This window comes from Lynx rufus, unplaced genomic scaffold (assembly GCF_022079265.1).
Source record: "Lynx rufus isolate CCGP_SWC_20201006 ecotype Redwood Valley unplaced genomic scaffold, mLynRuf1.p SCAF_7, whole genome shotgun sequence".
In the NCBI taxonomy this organism is placed as follows: domain Eukaryota; kingdom Metazoa; phylum Chordata; class Mammalia; order Carnivora; family Felidae; genus Lynx; species Lynx rufus.
This window is the reverse complement of record NW_025814889.1, coordinates 132,613,597-132,620,927: the sequence shown is the minus strand read 5'-3', so window position 1 is coordinate 132,620,927 and position 7,331 is coordinate 132,613,597. Positions and strand designations below refer to the sequence as shown.

At 59.4% G+C, this 7,331-nt stretch overlaps 1 long non-coding RNA gene across 1 annotated transcript; it reads left to right on the top strand.

Moving 5' to 3' along the window:
* Positions 1-400: 400 nt before the first annotated feature.
* Positions 401-3,050, top strand: LOC124501325 (uncharacterized). Its single transcript, XR_006959739.1, has 3 exons — positions 401-599; positions 1,115-1,229; positions 3,004-3,050. It is a non-coding gene; the product is annotated as an uncharacterized LOC124501325 (long non-coding RNA).
* The last annotated feature ends 4,281 nt before the right edge of the window (positions 3,051-7,331 follow it).

The following is a 7,331-nucleotide window of genomic DNA, read 5'->3' as shown; positions in this document are numbered from 1 at the left end:
TGGGGCAGGCAGTTCCGGGGTGACCTCATCGCCTTGAAAGGAGGGCAGCAGGGGCAGGAAGCAGAGGACGCATCAGATGGGCTAAATTTAGAGCGTTTGATTCAGCTCAGGCGGGACAATATTCCTGGAGTCCTCATTGTTTGCGAGGGGCCAGAGGGCAGGCTGTCCGTTGAATGGCTGGGTCTGAGCCATGCCAGGCTGTCTGGGCAGGCAGAGGTGGGGGGGTGGGGTGACCTGCCCCTTGCTGGGGGAGAAGCCAGGCCAAGGGTCCCAGGCCAGGCTCTGGAGCTGCTGCCCTTGGTTAAAGGCCCGAGGCGGGAAGGGAGACGCCTGATAGATGAGGGAGGGGGCTCACTGCTCAGCTGGGGGACCCTCACACCCGAGGGTCCCACTAACGGACAGCCATTAGCCCCCGTCCCTATTCTACCCTTGTACAGTCCGGGAGCCTGAGGCTCAGACCCAGGAACCGAGCTGCCCAAGGCCACACAGACGCCGGGTGTCCTGACTCGCAGCCTGGGTCCGCGGCAGTCACCTGAGCCCGAGCCCGCTGCCCTGCCGCCGGGACACCACGACACCGGGACACCAGGACACCGGGACAGGTGCTGGGGGCCCTCATCCCGGCAAAGCCCTCGCTCCCCGCGAGGCCGGGCAGCTGCGGGGGGACACGAGAGGAGGGTGGCTCCGCGTGCGTGCGCAGGCTCCAGAACCCGTTGCCATGGCAACCCAGGGTCCAAGCCTGCCCGGCTCTGGAGGGGAGCCTGAAGCCCAGGCGAGCGGGCAGGGGCTGGAGCTCGCTTCTGACCCTGCTGCCTGCCGGCGCCCCGGGGACCGACCCCGCACACGGGCTAGGCCAGTGGTCCCTAACGGTGTCCTGCTTCCGTATGCCCCACCTCATGCCCACGCTGTGGCCAGGCAGCCAAAGGAGGGTGGGGATCGTCCTCCACTGAGGGCCACCCCGGAGGGAGAAGGCACCTTTTCCCCCACCTCGCATGCTGTGACTCCTTCCCGCCAGTCCCACGGGAGCCCAGGGGACTCCTTGGGGCACCTGCCTTGGAAACGGGGGACGGGACTCGAAGTCCCAACGGACCCGACCTTCCCACTGATGTGTTAACAGGTACGGGGAGAAGGCCGGCGATGCTCACAGTGGGCCCTGTCCTCTTTCCTCTGCCCAGCTCCGGGAGGGCCTTGGGAACGAAGCCCAGGCCCCCTCCCCCCACCCACAGTTCCAGGTGAGTCACTTGAGGGTCCGAGCCGGGATGAGGCTTGTCTGACACCGTTCGGTGGGGCTGCCGTTTCTCCCGTCCTCCCCGGCCCTGCCCCCGGCCGGTCCCCACGCACCAGACCGCCCCCCTCTCCCTGGAGCCCCACTGCCCTGCCCCGGGCGGTGGCCCAAGGCTGCTCACGGCTCCTCTTGATTTCACATCATGACTCATGTTATCATGTTCTCAGGAGCTGAGTAACCACCTGAGTTATTTATATCCTGGCTTAGCAGGCTTCCTTCCCTCCTCCCAGAGCTCAGGCAGGGAGGACTGGGAGGGGGGCGGGGAGGAATCTGGGAGGGGGGGGGGATGTGGACTGGGAGAAGGCAGCTGAGCGCCCCCCCCCATATCACCTCCCCTGGGGTACCACCCCCGTAAAGCACCCAAAAATAACCGTGACTATCCCAGCACAACAGGATGGGCCTAGATCTATGGCATCGATGTACAGGTGTTACGATGGTTTGGGGAGGGGGGAGTTCCTTTCCCGAGCGAGTCACCGCGCTGGAAAAATAAAGAAGGAAAAAGCTGAAATTTTTTCCTTCCATCAAAACAGGAAGGAGCCAGGGGAGGCGGGGGGGGGGTGGTGGATGGGGAGATGACGGGTGGGGGCTGAGATACATCCTCCGCCCTGTGGTGGTCTTCAGGGAGGGGAAGCCCCGGGGCGCCTGCACACAGGGCCCACCGGCCCGCGGCGGGCATCCCTGGCCGCCCAGGGGCGTTTTCATCCGCTCCCTCCCGGGCCTGTGTAGGTTCATGGACACATTCACACACACCGCACGCAGACCCGCTCGCTCACCCCCACACGCCCTCGCCAGATCCCACAGGCGAAAAGATCTCACTCTGGGCGGCTGGGACTTGGGAAGTCTGCCCTCCTGACTTGTTTGTGCTTCCCTCTCCTTGAGCACTGTTCTGGGAGTCCTAAAACTTAAGCTCACATCTGACTTTGCTCTAACAACGACCAGCAGGGTGACCTTAGGGAAGTCGCTTCTCCTCTCTGGGCCTCAGTTTCCCATCTGTAATACGGGTATGGTCATTCCTATGCTGCTTCCCTCTGGGGCAAACGATGGAAATGGCCTCTTCCAAGGGAGGGGGCTTGGACCCAGAGCTCCCATTTACTGAGAGCTCTCTGTTTGCGGAGCATCCACAATTAATCGCTAGATTAATGCCATCACCAAATGTGCCGGTTCCAGAATTACCCTCATGTCGAGCCCAGAGGGCAGGGACTCACCCAGGGTTACACAGCTGGGGTGTGGTGGAGGTTGGTTTTGAACTCTGGGCTCCTCTGTACTGTTCCATCCAAGAAAGAATGAAAGAGGTGCCCTCAGAGTCCCAAGAAAGAGAAGGAGGAGGGGGAAGAGAGAGAGAGAGAGAGAGAGAGAGAGAGAGATCTAGCTTCCCTGGCCTTGTGTTCCCACCTGGGACCACTGTCTTCGGTCCAGGTCTTCAGCAGGGATGTGCCCTGGTGGCCGGGGAGCATTATGCCCACTGTTGCGCTGGTTAAGACGATTAGTCACTCCCACTGGGCTGCCCTGTTTGCTTATTGACTTATGTAAGCACCACCCGAGGCTGTTTGTACAGTTGTCTCGGTCTTTCTGTCTGTCTTCCACCTGCCTGCCTCAGCCTGTATGCCCCTCAAGGGTCGGGGGCTCCAGAGAGGTGAGCTGGCAGCATAACACCCGATGCTTTGTGAGGACAAGTCCGGGGTCCCATGCAGGGCATGTCTGCGTATACTCCCCACACGCAGGTTGGGCCGGGACCCCGTTGTACAGATGAGGACACTGAGATTCCCCCAAGCTCAACGCTGCACGGGCCCAGGACGGCCACTCCGGGGGCTGGAGCTCTGAAGCCCATGGCACTGGTTCAAATCCGGCTTGGCTAACCCCTGATCATGTGAGTTAGGGAAGTCATGTGATCTCCCCGGGACTCAGTTCTCCTGTCTTTAAAATGGGGATAATACACTTTGTTCTCCCTAGATTGTTGGGTGGTTCAAGGGAGTTGGTGTATTAGTTTGAGCCGCATGAAATCACACTGCTTGACCATTTTGACCTAGTCCTTATTTTTATTTTGTTTTTTAAGTTTATCTATTTTGAGAGACAGAGAGAGCAAGCAGGGGAGGGGCAGAGAGAGGGGGAAGAAAGAATCCCAAGCAGGCTCTGCCCTGTCAGCGCGGAGCCTGACATGGGGCTTGATCTCGTGAACAGTGAGATCGTGACCTGCCCGAGCTGAAATCAAGAGTCGGACGCTTAACCGCCTGAGCCACCGAGGCGTCCCTAGACCTACCTTTTAGATCAGTGCTTCTCAAACTACTGTGCACGTGGGTCACTGGGAGTCTTCTTAAAATGCAGATTCTGACCCAGGCAGGACCGGGAAGAAAGTGGGTGAGAGGGGCGCCTGGGTGGCTCAGTTGGTTAAGGGTCTGACTCGTGATCTCAGCTCAGGCCACGATCTCGAAGTCGGTGGGTCAAGCCCTGCATGGGGCTCTGTGCTGTCAGGGCAGAGTCTGCTTGGGATTCTGTCCCTCCCTCTCTCTCTCTCTGCCCCTCCCCTACTTGTGCAAGTGCTCTCTCGCTCTCTCTCTCTCAAAATAAATAAGTAAACTAAAAAAAAGAGAGAGTGGGTGAGATGTGGTTGGAGAGGAGAGGGAAGGGCGCACACGGAGGGGGAACATCACAAAGTAAAGGTGTGGCCTGGGGTAAAAATTAGCCATCTCTGTGAACCCCAGCCTCGCCCAGACCCTTCTCTCATACCCACCCGCTTCCCTTCCTTTCCCACTGCACACACTTCCGTGGTCACTGCCCTGGGGTCCTTCCTCCGGCCCCCAGCCCCCAAGCAGAAGAGGGCCAGGAGTCCCTGGAGTTGGCAGAACCGTCCCTCATTTCTGTCCCTGACTCACTGTGTGATCTCGGGCGGGTCACGTGATGTCTCTGAACCTCAGATGTCCCCTCTGAGCACCCTTGGCGTGTACTGCAGCGGCATGGTCTTGAACACTGATGCTGTGTCAGACTTTCTCCCAAAAGAGGGCTGTCTAATGGCGGTGGGAGGAGATGGGGACTCGGGTGGCAAGCTGAAGGAAGGGCGGGGGGCAACGACCATCCACAACCTGCCCTCTGTGTCTCCTTTCTAGCGGCCTCCCCTGCCCAGCGTCAGCCTGCCACGGTGAGTGACAGAGCGAGGAGGCTCCTACAGCCAGGGGTCCGGCCCAGCGCCCACCAGAGGGCCCTGCCCAGATGGGGGTGGAGCGAGGCCAAAATCTGTAGGTGAGTGAGGGCAGGGCCCAGATGAACTGGGCGGCTGCGTGTCATGTCTGCCCAGGTTCAAACTCCACCTCTGCCCTCACTCATCCACGACCACGCAAAGCTGTTCTGGGCCTTGGTTTTTCCATCTGTGAAATGGGGGTGAAACAGCTCCTCTCTCGTAGGCACGTTGTGAGGCTTGACCGGTTGAATGCACCTCAAGGCCTGGGCTCATTTTCTCTTGGGAATAACGAGGACAAATCTGTGACTCTTACACCGTGATTAGCGTCCCATCCTTTGGACAGGCCCGTCGTGTTTCCTGCAGTTACAAATACCTTCCTCCGGAAAGCTGGTGGGGGGCGGGGAGGATCTGTGTGCTGTGGTACCCCCATCGAGGGGCACTGCCCGCTACGTGCCTGCCCCTCTCCCCCCTGCCCTACTCCAGTCAAATCTTTGGAACACAGCGGCAAGGACATCCCGATTTTGAAAGGGCTGGCTAACCCAGATCTGGTACACATCCTCCCATCTGTGGGTCCTCCGGGCCCACCACCTCCAGCCCTGCCGGCTTCCTCCACGTAGCTCACTTAATCTGTTTAATTTTCTGCAAGGAGAGCGACACGAAGCGCTGGGCAGCTCTCACCCAGGCCACGCAGGGAGGCATCACGTAACGGGGAGACGGCAAAAGCGTGGGCTTTGGCATCACAGCTCTGGATTCAAATCCCGGCACGGCTGCTTCCTTGCTGTGTGACGCCGGGCAAGCTGGTATCCCTCTCTGAGCCTCAGTGCCCTACACGGTAAGAGCACCAGCCCTCCAGGCAGTGGCTTTGTTCCGTTGCTGACACTTGCTACATTTTCCTCGTTGCAGTTAGCTCAGGCGGAGCGCTTGGCCCAGGGCGGATGCTCTGTAAGGGAGGTTCACGGTTACCCGAGGCCCAGCATGTGGGCAGCAAAGGGTGCGGTAAGGACGAACCTCCTCTGGGGAAAGCCGACCAGTCCCAGATCCCGGGTGGGGTCACCTCCCAGCCCATTTGGGGGGAGGGGGCTTTGCTCCATTTCCAGCCAGCTTCCAGGACAGGTAGATCTGAGCTGCCCCGTCCAAACATCCTCTTCCTCGTCTGGAGACTAGAGGAGCTAAAAATGCATCACTCAGCCCCAGGAAAACAAACACCGAGCTTCCCTTGCCTTTGTATACAGGACACGAGGCCCGAGGCGGCAGAGGCAGTGTGCAGGGAACCTCCAGGCTGCCCTAGGCCTGGGGGGTCTGTCTGTCTGTCTGCCTTCCTGGGTCTCTCTTGCCTCCCCGGGTACAGCCACAGTGGCCAGAGGCTCACCAGTGTGTGGGGGTCTCCAACAGAAGTGGCCGGGGCCCTGTGTGAGGACCTCCTCCCCTCCACGTGACGTGCCCGCAGCCGTCCCAGCCCTGGGCTCCTCTCCTAGCCCTGTCTCTGGAGCTCACAGGTGGGTGTGTGCGTGCGCATGCGCCTGAGGCTTGGAGTATTAACAATGATTATCCTGGTAACTAACCAACGTGCGTGCAGTGCTCACTCCATGCTTTCAACACTGAGGATGTGTTAACTCCAGGAGGTAATCGCTATTGGTATCCACATCTCACAGATGAGGAAACGGAGGCTCAGAAAGGTGAAGTAACTCGTTCAAGGTCACGGGCTAGGAAATGGTTACAGCAGGGTTCGAACCCAGGCAATCTTTGATGGGAAGGCGAGTCCCTTGTCCCCTGCAAGCCTCAGTTTCCTCACCCATAAAATGAGCACCAACGTACCTCCCTTCCCCGGGTGAGGGTGGGGGTGGCAGCAGGCCAAGGGCAGGACAGGGAGGGGGTCTGGGGGAGCTGGCTACAGCTACATGGTGTGGGGGTAGATGGTGTACTCTGCCATCATACGGCCTGGGGCTGGGGCCTTAGGCCATTTGTGGCTTGGCCTTGGACTGTCCCCAGTTTGGAGCCTGACTTGCCCCACCATCAAGCTGGGAAAGCAAACCGGCCTGGCACAGGTCCTCCAGGGCTCTCTCGGGAGAACGGGGATGCCCACTCTGCACTTGAGGGCCCAAGTCTGTCCCCGGGAAGGAAGCCAGCTCCTTCCTTGGCCCTGGGCCCCTGCTCCCAGGGTATGAGATGCTTTCGATGGAGGAGAACTTAGATTGCTCTAGACACACAGTCTAAAAAGCCCTGGCCTTGGGCAGACCCCTCAGCAATTAGCTGAGGTTTTCTGCTCGGCTCAGACATTTCAAGGGGGTGTGTGTGGGGGACGGTGAGAGTTACGGGGTGTGGCCCTCTGCCCACATGACCAGCTCCCAGACCTCCCGGAAAGCCTGATTCCTCAGGGCCCCAGTGCCAAAGATGGGCTGGGATCTTCCCAGGTCTGTGCATTCGGGCTTAGGGGCTCATCTTACAAGCCCCCTCCCCAACTCTTTCCACCCCTCACGCAGGGCCTGGCATCTTTGCACCAAAAGGCCAGGACTCAAGAGGAAGAAAGAGGCAAGATTTCTACTCACTGATCCATTCATTTGGCAGACATTTATTGAGCAACTGCTGTATTGTGGGAGCTGGAATGAGGTCCTCGTTCACCTGGATCTCAGTCTAGTGCTAGATCGATAAACGGGCAGTGACAATACCACGGGGCACGTGCTGTGGGAACCGAAAGCCAGCACCAAGCGCAGGGGGCTTCCTGGAGGAGGTGCTAAGTGGAGTCTCATAGGAGGAAGAGGAGGAGGTGTTCTTTAGAGAACCGCTTGTGTGGAAAGACGCCCACGCGGTCATGGCGACTGCAAGGAGAAGGTACAGGAAAGGGTACATGGCGTTCAGACCAGGTGCCATGTGGTCCCT